Source organism: Lichenostomus cassidix, unplaced genomic scaffold (genome assembly GCF_008360975.1).
Source record: "Lichenostomus cassidix isolate B80296 unplaced genomic scaffold, HeHo_3.0 HiC_scaffold_899, whole genome shotgun sequence".
NCBI classification, from domain to species: domain Eukaryota; kingdom Metazoa; phylum Chordata; class Aves; order Passeriformes; family Meliphagidae; genus Lichenostomus; species Lichenostomus cassidix.
In genome coordinates, this window is record NW_028147863.1 from 3,716 (window position 1) to 22,885 (window position 19,170).

At 41.0% G+C, this 19,170-nt stretch overlaps 1 long non-coding RNA gene across 2 annotated transcripts; it reads left to right on the forward strand.

The window, feature by feature from the left end:
• The first annotated feature begins 1,941 nt into the window (after positions 1-1,941).
• On the forward strand, positions 1,942-19,170 carry LOC146420605 (uncharacterized). 2 transcript variants are annotated; one of them, XR_014849097.1, is made up of 5 exons: positions 1,942-2,772; positions 11,461-11,653; positions 12,172-12,237; positions 16,943-17,005; positions 18,879-19,170. It is a non-coding gene; the product is annotated as an uncharacterized LOC146420605 (long non-coding RNA). The 2 variants fall into 2 exon arrangements; XR_014849096.1 differs by lacking the exon at positions 12,172-12,237.

A 19,170-nucleotide genomic window follows, 5' to 3' on the forward strand; every position in this document is an offset into this window, starting at 1 on the left:
AATCACTCACAGATACCAAACATCCCTTTTTTATTTGCTATCTTATGACTATTAGTCATAACTTGCATTCCTATTGAAATACAGTGGATTAAGGGGGGATAAGGGGGAATAACACTGAAGTAAGGAAGCTGCTCAGCTGTGTTTGAGGCACAATGAAACTAATTGTGCTAATAACACCTTGTGTTTAACACTTCTTTGAACCTGACTCTGAATGTCTTCTATAATTAACATTGATCCAAAACCCATCAAAGTCAACTAAACAATGACTTCAGGACTTGGAGGGTTTTTCTTTTTTTCTTTTTTTTCAGAGAAGCATAACTTTCTTCAAAATAAATACAAAACTGGCCTAGATCCCATCCGACCCACCTTTCCTGACCTGCTTTCTGTCTCTTGCCAAATAATCCTTGACTTTTCTTTGGTTATTGGGGGATGAGGACCCATTTTTCACTTTACCACACCTTAATTTTTTAGCTAAAGTTAAAAATTAAGTTAGATTTTCTACTCTCTCTCATCTTCCTTTTAAACTTTTCCAACATTTACAACTGTTTCCCTTTCATACAGGTATCTACTTTCTTTTTCTGACCTGGTGGGTTTTGTTGTTTCTTCCTTTTGTGCTTCTCCAACTTTTCACTACTTTTATCTCCTTCACTGTTTATTCCCCTGATCTGGTCTCTATCTTTCTGACCTTCTTCAGTAAATTTTAGTGATCTGGCAAATCAAAGCCAACTGCAAATATGCTTGCATTCACATGCCAGCTGTTGTAAAGAAACATGATTTCACCCAAAGAAATTGATAGAAACAGTGCCACCCAAACTAAACCAGAGTTTAAGATGCTGGTGGAACAGACTTTTCATCAGGGAAAAAAAAAGCGTCCTGTCATTTGGATTATTAATGTGCTATTCTTTACTAGTTTAGTACTGCTTTTTTGGATACAATTTTGGTGAGGACAAAGTCGTGGAAGCAGAAGCAAACTGTTTATTAGTTACGAGTCAGCTGAGTCCAGCATCTGTCTCCCTCCGCAAGAGCCGAGCACACCCTCACCCTTCAACCAAATGGCTACATTTTATACCCTGTCCAGGCCAGGGCAGTCCCTGTCCCCTTTCCCATTGGCTGGGTACTTGGGAACTTACATTCTCTCCCAACTGCCTGCTTTTTGTCACCCCCCATCATCCCACCTCCCTCTCAGTCAAGTCTTCAACCCTGCCCCTCTCCCAGCTCACAGCAAGAGCCAACAAACCCACCAAGTCAAATCCAAACCAAGCCCAACAACAACCAATACCTTTCATTATTTAACTTAGTAACCTTTTGGCTTCAGCAAAATACCACCCATCTCTCACAATCCACCCTTTCCTTTTATTATCCCTTTTTGCTGAAGCCATTGATTCAATTACCTTGTCTGGGCAGCATAAACTGACCTCTTTTGCAAAGTAGTTATCAGTAAGATAATTTTTTTTTCATTCAGTCCATTTCAAATGTTCCTGAGCAGTCAGTTCATGTTGCTGTTCGTAGATCTCCTCCAAATTGTGTAAAATAAGTTGTATCTCCCCCTCTTGTTTCTCCCTTTTTCTATCTCTTTTCCTCAGGATCATAATCCTTTGAGCTCCTGTTCCTTGGTAGATGATTCTTGCACTAGGATTGACTGGCACACTTGTTATCTGCATTCCTTCAATTACACTATTAATTAATCTAATGAAACATGGGACAAAACAAGGTAAAAATAATAATCCTGCGATTGCACACCCTACCTTCTTCCACCACGCCATTCCAAATAAATTGTCCCACCATTCAGAGTCTATCATTGAGTTCATGGGTAATTTCTCTGATGTCCAAAGCTATGTCCAACACTGCCTCTCCATTATCATCGATCTTTAGGCAGCAGTCTGATGTATTAAATTTTCCACATACTCCACCTTTCCTCAGCAAGCAAATAATCCAGGCTAAGAGATTTTGGTATACAGCTGCTCTCACCTGGCTTTGCTGTCTGGCTCTAATCAGCTGTATGATTAGAGACAAGTTCCACTTCTGCTTGCAGCCTAATAATTTGATTTAATATATAAATTGGTGTTCTATAACCCCAGTGAGCGAGGCCAATTGATTTTTGTTTATGCCTCAACATGCGTTATACCTGAGGTGAACAATCACCGGAGGGTCTGCATACGTGTGGGGAGCTCTGTCTCCCGAGAGGCCTGGCAGCCAATCAGGAGACAGGAACCTCCCACTGCTGCTCAGCAAGCCCCGCCCCCCTTGCGGCGGGGCAGATCCCCGGATGCCCGGGAAAAACGCGCGGGAAGTCACGCTGTGGGAGTGCCGAGCACATAAGGCAGTTGGCTGAGGCACAGCCCGGTGGCCATTTTCTGGGGGTTTCTCGGAGGGAGCGGGGGCTCGCCTGGAGGGTCAGCTCTGCCCCCTCCCCGCTTTCGCATTTTCCCCCTTGCAGGCCTGCTCCTTCCCTGGCTGTCCCGTCTGCCCGTGTCCTGCTCTGCTTCGCTGCTTTCCCGAGGCAGCTCCGTGGCCGCGACAACCTTGTGCTTTCTGCTTCCCCGACCGAGCCACCGCCGCCGCTTCCACCCTGCCTGCACCCAGCCCGGTGCTCCGACCCTGACCGCATGCAGCTGCTCCTCGAGTCCTGTTGCTGTTCTTCGCCCACGGCAGGGACACGCAGCTGCTGCTGTACGGAAATCGCGCCCAGCCGCCCCAGGAGCCACGCAAAATCCTCGCAGCGCACACGTTCATCTGCTAAACCCTCGTCGACGGGGCGCCCGGCGTAAAGAGGTAATAATCTGTCCGGTATTCTTTCTCTGACTCTTTTTCCCCCTTCCCCCTTTCCCCCTTTCCCTTCGCTCCTTTTTCTGTCCCCCTTTGGTAGAAACACTTCTTTTTTGTCCGAGAAATCTATTAAAAAGAATCCTTCCCGACTCCCTCTTTTTACAGCGGGACGGGACACCCAGCTACCATTCTGAGCCCAGGCTGCAGGTCCATATGTCTCTGTGATTCTTTCTGCTGGCTACTCATCTTTCCCTTGTATCTGGGATCCTCCTATCTGAATATTCCTTTTCTCTTGTTTTAAATCTTTGAATAGTGGAACTCCCAATTTATTTTCCTTTTCTAATGATAGCAAGAAAAATCCAGGTTCTATAATTCTTAATGTGCAGCTCTCTTTCCACAGTGAAGGAAGCTTAGAGGAAGCTTTCTGCCCACAAATTCAAGATAGCCACCAGGAGCTTTGCACCAATGTTTAGAGGAGTTAAATAATTTTTCCCAAAATTTGAGCAGTTCAGGTATTCCTTGGAAGGGATTCTTCCCAGAACAGTTAAGCATTCCTGTTTCAGTCTTAGTACTACAATTATTCCCTTTCCTTTTAGACCAATACCAAAAGGGTTCCTTAGGCCACTAAATAGTAATACCAGATGTTGAATTGTAAGTACAAAGTCTTTGACAGAGAGTTTCTCCCACAAATGGAAGGAACTGGTTCCCTACGCTCCTTAAGCATTCATTCCCCACAACTTCAGATGTTAGAATCCACCCACCAAGTCTTTCCCATTCCTTAGAAATAATAGAGTAATTACATTTAATTATCTGGAAAGGATCTAACCCAGTTCCTCTCCATGGCCACTCCTCACTCATTAGAGCTCCCCCACACACCCAGCAGTTAGAGATTCCCAGTTCTTTAGCTATCTTTTTAGCTAGGTCCACAAACAGATTTTTCCCCACCAACGGGAGCTCTAGCTCTTTTTCTAGTTCTTTTGTAACTCCTCATATGGTGAGAAGTTCTTTGGGGATGCTGACATGGGGTTACCTGGGGATAATTTGTGGGAATGTGGATTTTGGCTGGTCTTCTTCCTGCTGATGCAAATCATACCTTTTGGCCAGTCCCTAAGAGGAGGTTGCTGGATTTCCTTGTCCCTTTTGTCCCTCCTTGTGAAAGCATACCCAAGGCTCTCCAGGGCAGTGCCATCCTCTGTGGTATCCACACCTGCTTCCTAGGTTCTGTGCAATCCAATAAATCTGCATTCCTTGCTGAGATTCTGCAGGCTTACCAAAATAGCATGCTTTAGAGGGTCACTTCCTTGTACCACTGTCCAAGTTTGGAGAGGAGCTTCCACTGGTCCCTTAACTCGAGAGGCATGAGACCACCCCTTTTCTGCAGTCCTGATAGCTGTTTCAGTTGTTAAAGGTACCTGAAATGGCCTTTCCATGCTGGTGTTAAGGTATCATCTTTCCAAGTTTTTATTAGAACCCAGTCTCCTGGTTTTACCTGGTATATGGGGAATTCTAGAGGTGATGTTTGGAGTAACAACCCTTTTCTTCTAAAATCCGTGAGAGAAAGTGCAATCACCTGAAAATAATTTTTTTAATACAAATAATTAGTTTCAGCAAACGGCAACCCCTTCTCCCTTACCAGATAATTTAGCCTAAATAACATTTCATAGGAAGAAACTCCTATATCCTTTCTTGGAGCAGTTCTAATCTGTAATACTGCTAGAGGTAAACATTTAATCCATGATAATCTCGTTTCAATCATTAATTTGGTAATATGGTTCTTAAGAATAGCATTCATTCTTGCCACACGTCCAGAGCTTTGAGGGTGCCCCAGGGTATGAAATTCCCAATTTATATCTAATGCTACACATACAGAATGTAAAATCTTTGAAGTAAAGTGTGTCCCCTTATCTGAGTCTATCCTTTCGATTATTGCACATCTGGGGATGATTTGTTCTAATAGGATCTTAGCCACATGTGAGGTAGTTGCATTTGACGTAGGAAAGGCTTCTACCCAGTGGGAGAGGTGATGAGCTATTACAGTAAGATATTTCCATTGCTGCATTTTGGGGAATTCAGTCTAATCTATTTGTGTATTTTGGAAGGATCTTAGGGCTTGGGCTCTTCCCCCACTAGGGTGTTTTCTCATTACTTTTCTATTTACTCTTTGACAGATTACACATCATTCTGTCACTTGTTTAGCTACTGTGTAGATTCCCATACAGCCATAGGGTCTTGGAAACTGATCACATAAAGCTTAAGTTCCCTAGTGTGTTTCCTGATGTAGTCTATTAAAATTTCTCTAGCAATTACTTTATTCACTATTAGTCTCCCATCTGGTCAAAGCTATTTGCCTTCCTGATCTTTTTCACCTCCCAGTTTTTGTAACTGTTCCTCTTCTTCCTTTGTAAATAGAGGGAGTTTTACCTCCTCTGCCTTTCCACCAGGCACTAGTGCTAGCATCTTTGTTTCCTCCTCCCCTACAGCCTTTTTAGCTAGTCTGTCAGCTAGATGGTTCCCCTTTATTTCTAAAGTTCCTCCTTTCTGGTGTCCCATTATATGGACCACTGCAATCTCTTCAGGTAATCCCAGAGTTTCTAGGACTTCTGAGACCAGTTGTTCATGCACTGACTCCTTCCCTCTGGAAGAAATTAGCCCACATTCCGTCCATATTTTTCCAAAGGTATGTATTACCCCAAAAGTATATTTAGAATCTGTATATATAGTTCCCCTTTTTCCTCTAAGTAGTTCCAGGGCTCGCTTTGAGACATATAATTCACATGTCTGAGCTGACCAGTTATTAGGAAACCTTCCTTTTTCTAGCAAACTGCTTTGCTCACCATCCACAATAGCATAACCATTATAGCATTTCCCATTTATAAACTGAGATGATCCATCAATAAAGATTCTATTTCCTTCTTTCCATATAGAAATTGAGAGGGGTTTAAACTTTTATCTGTGATTAATGTCAAATCCTCCTTCTCCACTAGAATAGTTTCATATTTTAAAATTCTAGAATGTGTCAGCCACCTCCCAGACTTTTGGTTTAAAATTGTCCTGACTGTATGTGGAGTAGCTACAATTAAAGTACCCCCAAAAGTTAATTTTGTGCATCTCTACTAATAAAGCAGTATCAGCTATAGCTTGAACACAGGTCATCCTTGGGATACTGGACAACAATCTAACATTTTTGAAAGGTATGCCACAGGTCTCTTCTGCCCTCCCCACACTTGGGTTCGTATTCCATAAGCCGTCCCCTCCTTCACATTAACATACAGATAAAGAGGCTTTTCTAAGGAGGGCAGTGCTACAGCAGGTGCTTGAATTAATTTCTTTTTAAAATTTTCAATTTGCTGTTCCTGATTCCTGTCCCACTCAACTTTTTCCCTCTCCTCCTGTAGTTTTTCATACAAAAACTTTACATGCTGGGTATAATTCTCAATCCATAGGCGGCAATATCCAAGCAAACCTAAGAATTTCGTATTTCACACTTGATTTTAGGAAAATACATAGCAACAATACCAGAAATACGTTCTGGGGTTATCCTCCTCTGCCCTTTACTTAACAGATGCCCAAGATATTTTACCTCTTCTCCAAAAAAAAAAAAAATTTTAATTTATTCTTATACACTCTCAATCCTTTTTCTCCCAAAAAGTTCAATAGCCTAATTGTGACATCTTGAACCTTTTCTTTCCCTTCCCCTTATATTAACAGATCATCTACATATTGTAACAACTTTGCCTCTGAATTTAGATTAAACTCTTCGAGCACTTGTTCTAGAATTTCCCCAAACAAGTTTGGAGACCCTGTAAATCCCTGGGGTAAAGAGGTCCACCATAACTGCTGCTTTCTCCCAGTAGTGGGGTCTTCCCTTTCGAAGGCAAATAGATCTCTGCTGTTTTCTGCTATTGGACATGTCCAAAATGCATCTTTCGAGTCAATTACACTGATCCACGTATGATTATGGGGAATCTTGCTTAGTCAAGTATATGGATTAGGGACTACTGGGTGGCATACTTGTACAAGTTCATTTATTCCCTCAAATCTTGAAGAAATCTGTATGTCCCATCTGGTTTCCTGACCAGTAAGATAGGGGTATTATAAGGGGACATGCAGGGTTCTAGTAATCCATCCTTTAAAGGTTCATCAATTGTATTCTGTAATCCCCTCCTTCCTTCCAGAGATATGGGGTACTGTTTTGCCCAGACGGGTTGGCTCCCTTCCTTCAATTTTATTTCCAGGGGAGAGGTATTTGGCCCCCCTCTATTATCTTTAGCCACCCACACCACCGGATTTATTTCCCTCTCATCTTCTATAGTCAATTTAAATAGTTCTACCACCATTCTATCTCCCTTTGGAATTACCCCAATCCCCAACTGCACTTGTAGGTCTCTCCCCAACAGGTCAGTGTCAGCCTCTGGTATTGCTACAAAACTAGATGTTATTTCTTTACCATTTCCCAAAACCATCACTTGTTCTACTATGGGGGCATGAATCCCTCCCTTTTCACCCCAATTATTCTAGTTTGGTCGGTCCCTTTTACACACGCAAGGGGCGTTTTAATTAAACTTGATCTCTCAGCTCCTGAATCAACCATAAACACATATTCTTCTTGGGGTTCTGATTTTAAATTTATCAAGGGCTCTTCATTTTGGACCCCGAAAAATAGAGTCCCTGACACCCCTAATCTTGTGCATAAGCTCCTGATTTCCGTCATTTAAAAGGTTTTAACCTCTCTATGTAGTTCTGGGCACTCTTTTTGAAAATGTCCCACTTTTCCACAATAGGAACATTTCTTGGGACCTGCCCGCCAGGTGGTCATCAGCTGTCCTCTTCCCTGAGGTCCCCTAACATTAGGCTGAAGGCTTCTCCTGGCCACTCCGCTACCTCTCCCCACCTCATTTCCAGTTTGCTGTTTTAGAACTTGTTCTACAATGGCCACCACTGACTTGATCTTATTTTTCTGTTTTTCATCATCCCTTCTAAAATAAACCTTCTGAGCTTCCTTCAACAATTCACTTAAATCTTTTTCACTCTGTTTTTCCCTAATTTCTTCCTTATATCCGGTCATGCTTTGCTAACAAAATTTACTTCTAATAGTTCTCGGCCTGCAGCACGTTCAAGATCTATTCCAGCGTACTGCTGCACATTCTTCCTGAGCCTTTGTAACTAGACAGAGGGTGGCTCATCTTGCTGGTGTTTATTTCCAAATGCCTTTTCAAAATTTTGTCCTTTTGGTGCTGCCTCCCTAATTTCCCTTACCACTAACCTTCTATAATCGGACTTATTATTCCTTCCCTTGATTGTGTTCTGATCCCAATTAGGTCTTCAAAGGAGGAATTTGTATTCACCAGGTATCCCCCCTTGAACATCGTGTGGATTTTCTCTCTCCCATATCCTAATTTCTGCAATTCTTATCATTTGTCTTTCCTCTGGGGTAAATAGAATTCCTAAAATAGATTGCATTTCCTCCCAGGTATAAATATTTGGGCCTAGGAATTGATCCAATTGTTCTGCTAGCCCCAAGGGGTCCTCTAGTATATTACTTATTTCCCTTTTAAATTCCCTTACTTCAGTACAGTTCAAGGGTACATTTTCAAACCCTACCCCTGCTTGTGCTCCATGCATAGGTACCTCCCTCAGGGGAAACATGGACATATTTGTGTTAGCATCCAAGGTGGTACTTGAAAGGGGAAGGGGAAATTTTGGATGTTCCTCTTTCATTGTGCTGGTTCTGTAGTTCTACTCCTCTGTGACAGCTGGCCTGTCCTGTTTTGATATTTTGTGTCATTAAAACCAGCCCCACTACATGGGCCTGCCATCTGTGGGGATGAACCCACACCACACTGCCATTTTATGGGAACCAGCCCTGCCATTGTCATCCCCTTCCTGCTCTGCTGCTTCTGCCTCTGAATTTAAACCATTTAGTCCCCTGTCAGGCACATAGGGAGGGGGTAGGTGGTTTATGGGATCCCATTTTCCCCCTCTTTCTCTTCCCTTTTAGCTCCCTTAAGCTCTTGGTCATGAATATGGATGAGTATTTTCCCCAGCATGCAGCATAATCCCTTTCTTCTATCTTAAGAGGTTCTTTCATATTCACATAAACATTTAGTGCCTGACATATCCATTTGTCCAATGACCCATACCTTGGCCAGAACGATGAGTCTGGCCCAATAGGTTCGTTTGTCCATTCGAACATACAACAATGGATCATTTTTCCCTGATCCTTCCCCTGGGCACAAGCCAACTCCTCTTGTCCCCAGTTCCTGAGCATCCTCCCTAAAGGACTTTTGGAGGTATGCTCGGGGTGGAGCTCTTACTTCCCTCTCCACTCCTTTGGGCCTTCCTAGTGCACCTGTTGCCCGTTTCCTAACACTCCTCCCAGGACACCTTTCTCTCAAAAACCACTGACTTCATCCCTTCACTGGCCACACCCCTCGTGGGATAACAGAACTGCACTTAGAAGGACTCCACACTCGCTTCACAGGCAAGTCTGCGTCTTAAACACACTCACTCAGTGCTGCTTCTCCCAGCCACCCAGATAGTACTTAACAGCCAATTTTCGCACCTGGCTCCTGTGCACAGGTGTTACAGGCTGGATGGTGTGAACTCTGTCCTTTCTCTGCCTTTTCTCTCCCCTCTTTTGCTTCGAGAGTCCCCCATCCGGGTCTCACCTGCAGCCCTCATGGGGCAAGGCAGCAGGTCGGGGCTGCTGAAATCAGCAGGGCTCGCCTTCACCTCCTCCCATTGTCCTGCCTCACGGGGTCAGAGGTCAAGTATCCAGGATGAGTCTTGGAGATTGTCCTCATTAAAATTGTATCAAAAAAGTTAGTCCATTTCTGACAAAGTCATGGAAGCAAAAGCAAACTTTTTATTAGTTACCAGTCAGCTGAGTCTGGTGTGTGTCTCCCTCCCCAAGAGCCAAGCACACACACACACCCTTCAACCAAATGGCTACATTTTATACCCTGTCCTGGCCAGGGCAGTCCCTGTCCCCTTTCCCATTGGCTGGGTACTTGGAAACTTACATTCTCTCCCAACCACCTGCTTTTTGTCACCCCCCATCATCCCACCTCCCTCTCAGTCAAGTCTTCAACCCTGCCCCTCTCCCAGCTCACAGCAACAGCCAACAAACCCACCAAGTCAAATCCAAACCAAACCCAACAACAACCAATACCTTTCATTATTTAACTTAGTAACCTAAGCAATTTTTCCTAGCAATTGCTCCTTCATACTCCTTTTACACATTACAGACTAGGAAGCAGAGAGATTTGCGGAATAAAGTTTCCCTGTTTGTTATTTTCAGACTAAAAGTACTAAATTCTCAACATAAAGAATGGATTCCTTTAAATGCACTTAGTATCTCTTAAAAACTTCAGGAAATGTGTTACCTTAAATGGGGTGATATACCTGCTGCTCCAGCCTTTCCCCAGTTCTGAAATAAGGAACTGGTGAAGAATTAGTGAGACATTAAATAGATATTGAAACTTAGATTAGTATTGTGCATAGTACAAGTTGCTCGGCAATTTTCTGTTTTATTAAACTGTCTCTTTCAGTAAGCAGAAACTTCTGGAGGACATTTTTTTTACAAATTTTGGGAAAATCATCAGACATGTGGAGGACAGAGTCTTAGTTCTTGATGTGAGCATCTCCTTTCTTGTCTGTACCTTGTCCGTTTGCCATAAGAAATCAAAATTTTCTGAAGTTAAATGTTATAATCTTTTACAATAAAGCACAGTGCATGCAGCATAAGGTCTTATTTTGCTAGGAAAGAAAAAAAATATAATTAATGAGCTGGCAGCTTATGGCTTCAATAACAGTTGCTATTTGGTTACTTTTCTTGTGTGAAAACAGATCACATAAGAATTGTACAGAATACTTCTAAAGATGTAATACTTCTCTTAAGAGTTCATTTTCTAAAACAAGAAAATAGCAACTTAAATGTAGTTGTCTTTGTACATTTTAAATAACATTACTTTTTTTTTTTTAATGTTTTCTTTTGGGGAATATTATTTAAAAATAACTAGTTTTAGTAAATTATTTTGCCTAAAGCACGCTTCTTTGCTTAGGTTATTCTGGTCAGAAATGCAGGAATCAAACACTTGTACACCGAGGCTCCTTGGCTTGTCCATGAAGCTATTATCAATTGCAGACTGGATGCAGAAAAACTCATCTACCACTCAGACTCAATCTTGTTCTGAGTTTTGGCCCAGGGCGGGAGCTCACACCCACTGAACTCATTCACTGATGGGAGCTGTTATCAGGTTCCAGGGAAACTTCCGGTAACGGCAGTGTTGGACCAGAAATAATTCTGGTTTTAACTGATCCCTGATTTATCAGTCTAAAACTCTACAGTTCAGTCAAGAACTTTATTTTGCTTGCTGTTATATTATCAGGCTGGTAGTTGCTTATCTGGGGTTATGGGCTGCCGTCTAGTGAAGAGAAGGGAGAACTTGCTGAAAAAGAGCTGCACTCTCAGAGCCGCATTTCGGTATGGATTGTAATAGAAAATAGCACTAAAGCCCATGATAAGCCTGTAGTAATAGTCATGGAACACACAGTCTTCACACGCAAAAAGAAACAGACAAGTAAGATAATTCCTCTCCTGAGAATTTTTGTGAACAAGAGCTTGGTAACAACTTGATTTAATAATTTTAGGTTGACTGGTATAACGTAGAAAGTGTTATTATGCTTTACCAGGATCTGAAATCTATGGGTAAGTGACAATGGATCCAGTTCAGAATCTCTGTGGCTCCCTCAGCTGCAATACTGAGATGCTGCTTTGCCCTGGGGCAGTGCCCAAGTATAGCCCAGACCACCAGGAATAGGGACGCATGTCTGGGATGGATGCCTGGCTGACTGACCCTCCCTCTTGTGCAGATTCAAGATCCTGGTATGTAAACAAAGCATGCATGGGATGGTAAAAGGCATTTTTACATACTGGCAGCCTTTTTACCTTTAGGAAAAAACATAAGGAGTTAGACTTGATTTTCTTGCAACTTAAAAAAAAAGTGATTGCTGTGTATATGATATGAAATCAAAGGAGAGAATCATGCATCGAGTTAGATTAATTCTAATTCCCATAGTCTCTTTTGGGTCTCCTGAAGTTTTTGCCCAAATTAGACTAGTGTTTTGTTAGATAAATGCAATAGCCTTTCTGCATTCACACTCAGGAGAAACAAGCTCTCTAAGACCGTGTTTTATCTGCTCTACTTCAGCAGTCTGCCTTAAGGAAAGATCAATCCTATCTTCAAGTGCCTCTTTCTGCCATTTAAGATGTATTTCACAGTAGACCTGAGACCTTTGCATGGGTGACTCTGATACTTGGTGTTTTGCAGTTTACAGTAAATGAGCCTGATGGGGGTTTCTGTTTTGTTGGGGCTTTCTATGTGTTTGTGTGTGTTTTTTAAGGTGGCAGACAGTGTTGTATCAAATTTTAATGCGGACCCCAGCCATATGGAGAGGAAACTCACACAGGTAAGGCTGTAATTGCAGTTATCTGCAAGAAGATGGCATGTGGTCAGTGAGAATTACAGCACTAGTGTAAGGCCATACCAGAAGAATGTGTCAATGCTTTAAGTGCTTTCAAATACCCTTAAACAGATTCTAGCGCTTCAGGACAGTAATTATGACTGCTGTCCCATATTGTACAATAATTGCAGACTGTTTGCTTGTTAATAGCATCAAAATACAGACAAATACTTATAAAAAGGCAGCTTATTTTTTCCAGATGACACTGGGGAAACACTTGAATAATCTACAAGCAAAATATTTTACTTTTTTTACTTACTTATTGAAAGAAAATTTTTTTCTAAGTTGTAGGATGGCATTGGAAGATTAAGCTTTAGTTCCTTTCACTTACTGCATGTGGACACTTGACAGTCATTACTAATGAAGTGCTGCTTAGCTGCTTAATAAATCTTTCCCTTCTGCTTCCTGTAGAAGTTTTAATTCAACTAGTTTAAAACAAATGATCATCGTTTATTTTGGTTTAGATTTTTTTATGATACTTGGTTGGGGGTTGTTTGGTGAAAATGGATGCTTTTCAAGGAAGGCTTCAACATTTAAGGTGTTTTCCTTTAGGTTATGCTAAATGTTAGTGGACAAACTGATTTCTTCTACGGCTGCCATGCCAGTTTAACTTGTAACATGCTGCGGACTGGCTGGTAACACTGCTAACACATAGCATATTGTTGGACTTTTTGAAGAGCTAAGTGCAGCTAGTCAACCTGTTCTTAGCTGGTGTTTGCAAATCAGTCACTGGCAAATAGAAATTCATGTCCTGTGCCAGTAGGAACTGTGCTGGTGTACAGGAAATCCACATCTGAGACTCCCCAGGAGAGCTGACTTTTCATCATTTCTGTTTACACAAAACTGCTGCCTTTAGGTATGTGTTCTTAACAGGCAAAAACAGAGCAGAGATTATGAGCATTTGCTCCGTTCTGGTTGGTTGGTTTGTTTGTTTTCCTAGTAAATTCCAAAAATATGCTGCATTAGATGATGGCATCTCAGTTAGTCCATGCCAGCTACAGCACCAGTAAGGGACAATGATGAGATCACTCATGCATGGTAATGTTTGATTAGTTCAAGGCAGAGTGAGGGCTGCTAATTACAGCTGTGCACAGCTGGAGTCACCACCAGTTCATTTCACTCCAGTCAAGACCATCTCTCTGCATTTACCACAGCTGAGTGTGTGAGACAAGGGGTTTTTTTCCCTAATTGTCATATTTTCTGTTCTGACTTCATGGTTGTTTGCCAGCAGACTCAATTCTGCCATGCTTCGGGCATTCTTACGAAGTATGGAACTCATGAGCGACCAGCCTTTCTTCTGGCTGATTTCAAGCAGAAAGTGTTACCGTTTTGTTCCAATCATTATTCTTGAGTTAAATAACTAGCCTTTTCACAAATTTCAAAGAACTGAACGTATTTGTACAGTAAAATTAAGTTCAGTAAAGTCAGAGCCACAAAATTTCCAGAAATGGAGTTTGGGTAGTGGCTTGTACCAAGAAAACACCACTAAACAGTACTATTGATCATGATGTTCAGAACACCCTAAGAGGAAACAAACTGAGGAATGACTAAATAAATATGTATTCAAGTGGAAAAATTAATGAAAAAAAAGTCACAAGAAGCCTTATTAATAAATGAAGACAGTTTATTACTTCAAGTGTTAATGGTAAAAAAATTCAGCACAGCAGTTGCATTTTAAAATTGAAACTACAATTAAGTACTAAGTTCTAGTTCACTAAACAGATGAAACCAATGCTCTTTAAAACAGTTAAGCATCATACAGTACATCTTATGAAGACCTGTAAATTAAAGAACTACTCCTTAAATTTAGAGATTAAAAAAATTCTGCATTCACATTTTAAACTTCTTTTTTCTCCCAATCTATTTTGCAATTCTGTGCCTGCAAGGTAAGATTTGATTATGAGATATTGTGATACAAAAAGGTTGTAATCAGGCAATATGTTTCAAGATAAAGCAGATGACAAAGCAAGAAAAAACACACCCTGGCAGCTTTAAAGTGTGATAAATTGTAAATCTGGAATATGGTAAATATGCACATTTTTTCTGTTTTCTGTTCTCCAAATCTGGAAGAGCATGATCTCACAGAAGTAAAATGTGTATAAAAGCAAGTAAGGATGTTATAAGGCTTCCTATTTGTGAAAATATACTTCTAATTTAAATGTTCCATGAACAGATCTAAGAAACTTAATAATCCACCAGTATTAATTTGACTGATTTCTGCACATCTGCCAAGTGCATTTAAGTTTTCGATACAACAGCTCTAGGCAACAACAACCTGGAAAACAAATGGAGGTTAGAAAATGTGTAAAGGTGGTATTTAATTTATAAAACAGGCCCACATATTAGCAATACTTCAAATTTAGTCAGCAAAGGGAATTGTCAAGTGTTTGTGCTGTTTTCCCAAATATAGTTCTAGAGGCCCATCTGTAAACAGATCTGTGGATGATTTAAGAGATTGTATAAATCAAAAGGCCAGACATATCTCTGGTGTATCTATACCAGGGTAAACCTGTGCGGTGTACCAATCCAGTGATCTAAAATATAACAACTTCATCTGCTCCAAAGCATGTGAGCTACACTTAAGAACCTTTTTTCCCTTTATTTGACATCCTTAACTGTACTAGCTGAACACCTGTGTGAACTTTAGGCACCTTTTAACATTGCTCTCGAAGTTGTTGTTGATTTCAAATAACTTTATATCTCACTTGTCCGAGACACTTGGGAAAAACGCTGTTTTCAAGTGGGCTTTTTCACAGAAATGCCTTTTAAATCTTACCATAGATGGTTTTGGTCCATCTTTCTTCTTTTCTTCCTTTTCCTTTGCTTCCATTTCCGTGTTTTTGCTTTCAATGAGAGTGATTAGAGTATTACACCTCCTTTGGAGCTCCTCCTGCATTACACAAATATTCAGTCAGTATCTTAGGTAGCCACTTGATGTAAAACTCCCATTAGAATATCAAAAATGCTGATGTGAAGGTAAGTATTTCACTGGATCTTGTCAGACTAACAAAGAATAAAATGTTTCATGATGCTGGCTGGTTTCACAGGAATGGACACACAATCACAGATGTTTGCTTTTTAAAACACATTTGAATTTAACTCAAATTGGAAAACAGTACGTTAGAATTTCGAACTTCTCCCATTTTAGTTTAACTGCATTTGCCACCTGCTACAGTTGTTGCAAAGTTATTAATAGGTAATGTATTGTTCCCATGCACCTACCTCAGTATTTCAGCAGCTATTTAATTAGCCTGGGTATAACCATATTGCCATAGGCATTCATGAACAAAAAAGAGCAATATGTTTATGCCATTGCAGTTCTGCACTTGAGAAAATAGTAAAATCTGAATTCGGATACATTGTCTTAATTCATCATAGATTTTTCTTTATCAAATCCTAGTTTGTGAAGCGTACAGATTATGAAGCAATCCTCTTCAGTGCAGTTCTTCCCTTTGTTGGTACCATAGGATATTCTTCGTTGGTGGAAAGGGGCTTTATATCTCCCAATCTGAACAAAACCAATAAGACCACATAAAGCTAAGAAATAGGTCAGAATTAGCATGAAAGTCTTTTGTATGAAAGCAGTACATCACATGAAGACGGAAGACAGGATCTTTTGTGATCTCCCATGTTAAGTCACCATAAGAAAAGGACTGTAGGTTCAGGACAGTGCATTTATCAAAGCTGTGTAAACTGGCAAATTCTGGTTTAGACAACAGCTTTCTAATATTTTGATTTATGGCAGACTTTCACTACATTTGAAAATAGGCTAGATTGGTCAGGATTCAAATGACAACGATCCTTTTGAACACACAAATTCTCAGGAACTGGTAAAATCAGAGTATGAGTAAAAAGGAACATGAGAGTGCAGCACATGGTTCAGTTGTGTTCTGGTTTATTGAGCCTGACACTTTTCTTCCCTAGAAGAGAACTAACTCAGCAAACCTGATTAGGTTTGATGTCAAGAACAATAAAGAGGAATTGACTTTTGTATATTGTTGAAGGGTTGAAAGAGTTAATCATTGTTTGAGTTAATTAAAAGGGGAGGGAGTTAAGAGGTGTGTTAAATGTTCAAGTTAGGGTTGATTGATGGGTTGTTTGGGTTGCTGTTAAGAAATTTGGAAAAGGTTTAACTGAGTTATAACTGTTCCTGCTGGTAGTTGTTATTCCTGTAACTGGTTTGGTTATTCTGAGTACCAATTTTTGTTATTATATTAAATAATATTTGTGGAAATATAGGGGCAAGATGGCTGACAAGGGCCGCTGAGAACTTTACTAGAAAGATCTCTCTGAGAGGTCAATCAAGGTGCCAGTTTAAATGCAACCACACCCTGGGGGAGGACCCAGGTGAGACCACCTTAAACAGGTGGACAAGAGGGCGGGCCAGGGACTGCAGAGCCCAGGATTGGGTAAATGTATCCAGGACCCTTGATTGGTGTTGAGAGGGTGTAAAAACAGCTGCACGTGCCCTGGGAGGTGTGCCTCTGGCCAGACCAGTCACCCACCTGAGGCTGCATCTTTGTGTTGTGGGGATCCTTTATTGTTATTTTTTTTCTTTTAATACCTTTTCTAAAATTTTTCAATGTGAAACCTTGTTCTTCACACCTGAAGAAGGGAGAAAATTCTGATAAAATGTCTTAATTTACAACAGATCTGTTCACTGTCAAATGTTGGATGGTGAAACACAGACAAGAACAAAAGCCTGCTTTGTTAGGTAAGTCTGTCTTTTTAAGTGCTAAAAAGAGGTGTGTCTTTCTCCTCTCTGTTTCTAGCTCCCTCTGTCTCCTGCTATCTCTGCCTATCTCTGTCTCTTTGCTTATCTCTCTACCTGTCTCCTGCTATCTCTACCGGTCTCCACCTCTTTCCATCTCTCTCTGTCTCCGTGTTTTTGTCTCTGTCCTTCCATCTCTCCATTTCTCTTGCTCGCTCTCGCTCTCTCTCTCTCTTCAGCTCTCTCTCCTGTTTTTAGTTACATGTGTCCAGAAGGAGCTGTGCTCTTTCCCAAAGATTGTACTACCAGGAGTTGTTTACACTGCACTCTGGACTGTGTGCTGTAATACAGATGATTGTTACAAACACCAGGGTAGGCCATAGCTAAGGTCGTCACCAAAGCACTTCGGTAGGATGGAAAAGCCATAGGAAGCAATCCTGACCATGATGCAAAGAGGCCAATGCCATACCCAGCATGTCTTCATAAATCAGCAGCACTGGCCAGACATAGGTCCTGCATCTTCCCTCACTAGCATCAGGAAACAAAGCAGGGAACAGAGCAAACAACAGACATGCCTTTAGCTGATAAAGAAGCTTCCCTTGCTAGTATCATGTGCTGCAGTATTGCAAATGCTATTTTTGAGGGGGTAGATACAGGAATCTTCAGTTTAAAAAGGGTGCAATACAGGCCAGAAATATTTTTGTGTGTCAGTCTCCTCCTCATAGGAAAAAAGTCTTTTCAGATAGAAACTGATGTAAGAGCAATACAGTTTTACTGAGAGAAGCAAGAGGCCAACTGAGTGGCCAAAGACAAGCAAGTACCTAAAAGACAATTAGGTATTTAAATAAGAATTTTTCACACTTACAAGCTGCTCTATACCTTTAAAAATGTGGTGCCAAGGCCTTGTAGCTAGCTATGCTACAGTGGAAACAGTTCTGAGACATGAAAGTAGCCAAGTGGACTCAGGTAAAAAAACCTAGTGGTTACTATATGTTCTGTCACGTTTACTGTGTCCTGCTCTTGAGGAGGAGGTGGTAAAGGTTAACTACTGTTTAGCAAATACAAGGAAAAGGGAAATCTCTCCCACTAAGCATTGTTTGTCAGCATTTTCTTTTTCTCAGCATTTCCTTCTGCAAAACTTAACAAGAACTGGAGACAGTGCTACCCGGTTAGATTTAAGATGTAGTGAAGTGAGTCAGCAGCAGTTTACATATGCATTTTAGTAAAAAGCCCACCGCCAGAGGGCTGAATAGAGTCTTCTAGGTTTTAGGACAAAACTAGCGGAATTGATCAAAAGCACCAACTTGGAGGAGAAATGGTGATGCAATTCCCCCTGGGTCAAGCCCCTTCTCTTCTCTGGAGACCCCCACCCCTGTTACTAGTTGGACTTGTTGATGACAGTGTCTCGTGAAGATTTTGTTCTCAGCTTTGGTTCCCAAGAAGAAGCAAGATAGGAGAGGGGCCTCGTAGCCCCTTTGGAGCTCTTGCAATGGCTTTGGTCTTTCTAGCTGGGGGAAAGGGGAGGCAAAAGTAGTGGCAAGGTTACAAATACAGAAAAGGAAAAAGGCAAAAATAACTCCGGCATCATTCCCCCCATGGTTTTTAGAGACTAACAAGACTCAACCTTGACTAGTGTCTACTGCATAGTTAACCGCAATGTTGTGTCATCCAGCCAGCTATGAGAAAAAGACTCACTAGAGAGAGAAGTAGTATGAAAAATGTTGGATTATGCTGGCTCTTTTTTTTTGCATTTTGTTGATTTGTGGAGGTTTTTTTTTTTTTTTGGTTGGAAGGTTCTTTGTTTGTTTTTTTGGTCTATTTAAATATATTTATATTTTATTATTTATTTGTTTTTGTTGTTTCTGTTATTATCCAGGCCTCTTTCAGTAACTATGAAGTAAGCGTACCAAGGGCATATTGAAGGGGCAGTGAGCTTTTGGAAAGCTCCTTCATGTAGAATTGGAGTTTGCTTCCAAATTTGAATGAAAGCCTTCTTCATTTTTCACTTGGATTTCGAAAACAAGAACAATTCATGTCAAGAAGAATAAGGCGAGCAGGCAATGAAGAACTATTTTGTTTTGTAAAACTCCGATACACAAACCAAGGACTGGTTGTAAGGCTATGATTGTGTCTGAAATGCGTTTTTCAGGATGCTAAGACATCCTTCA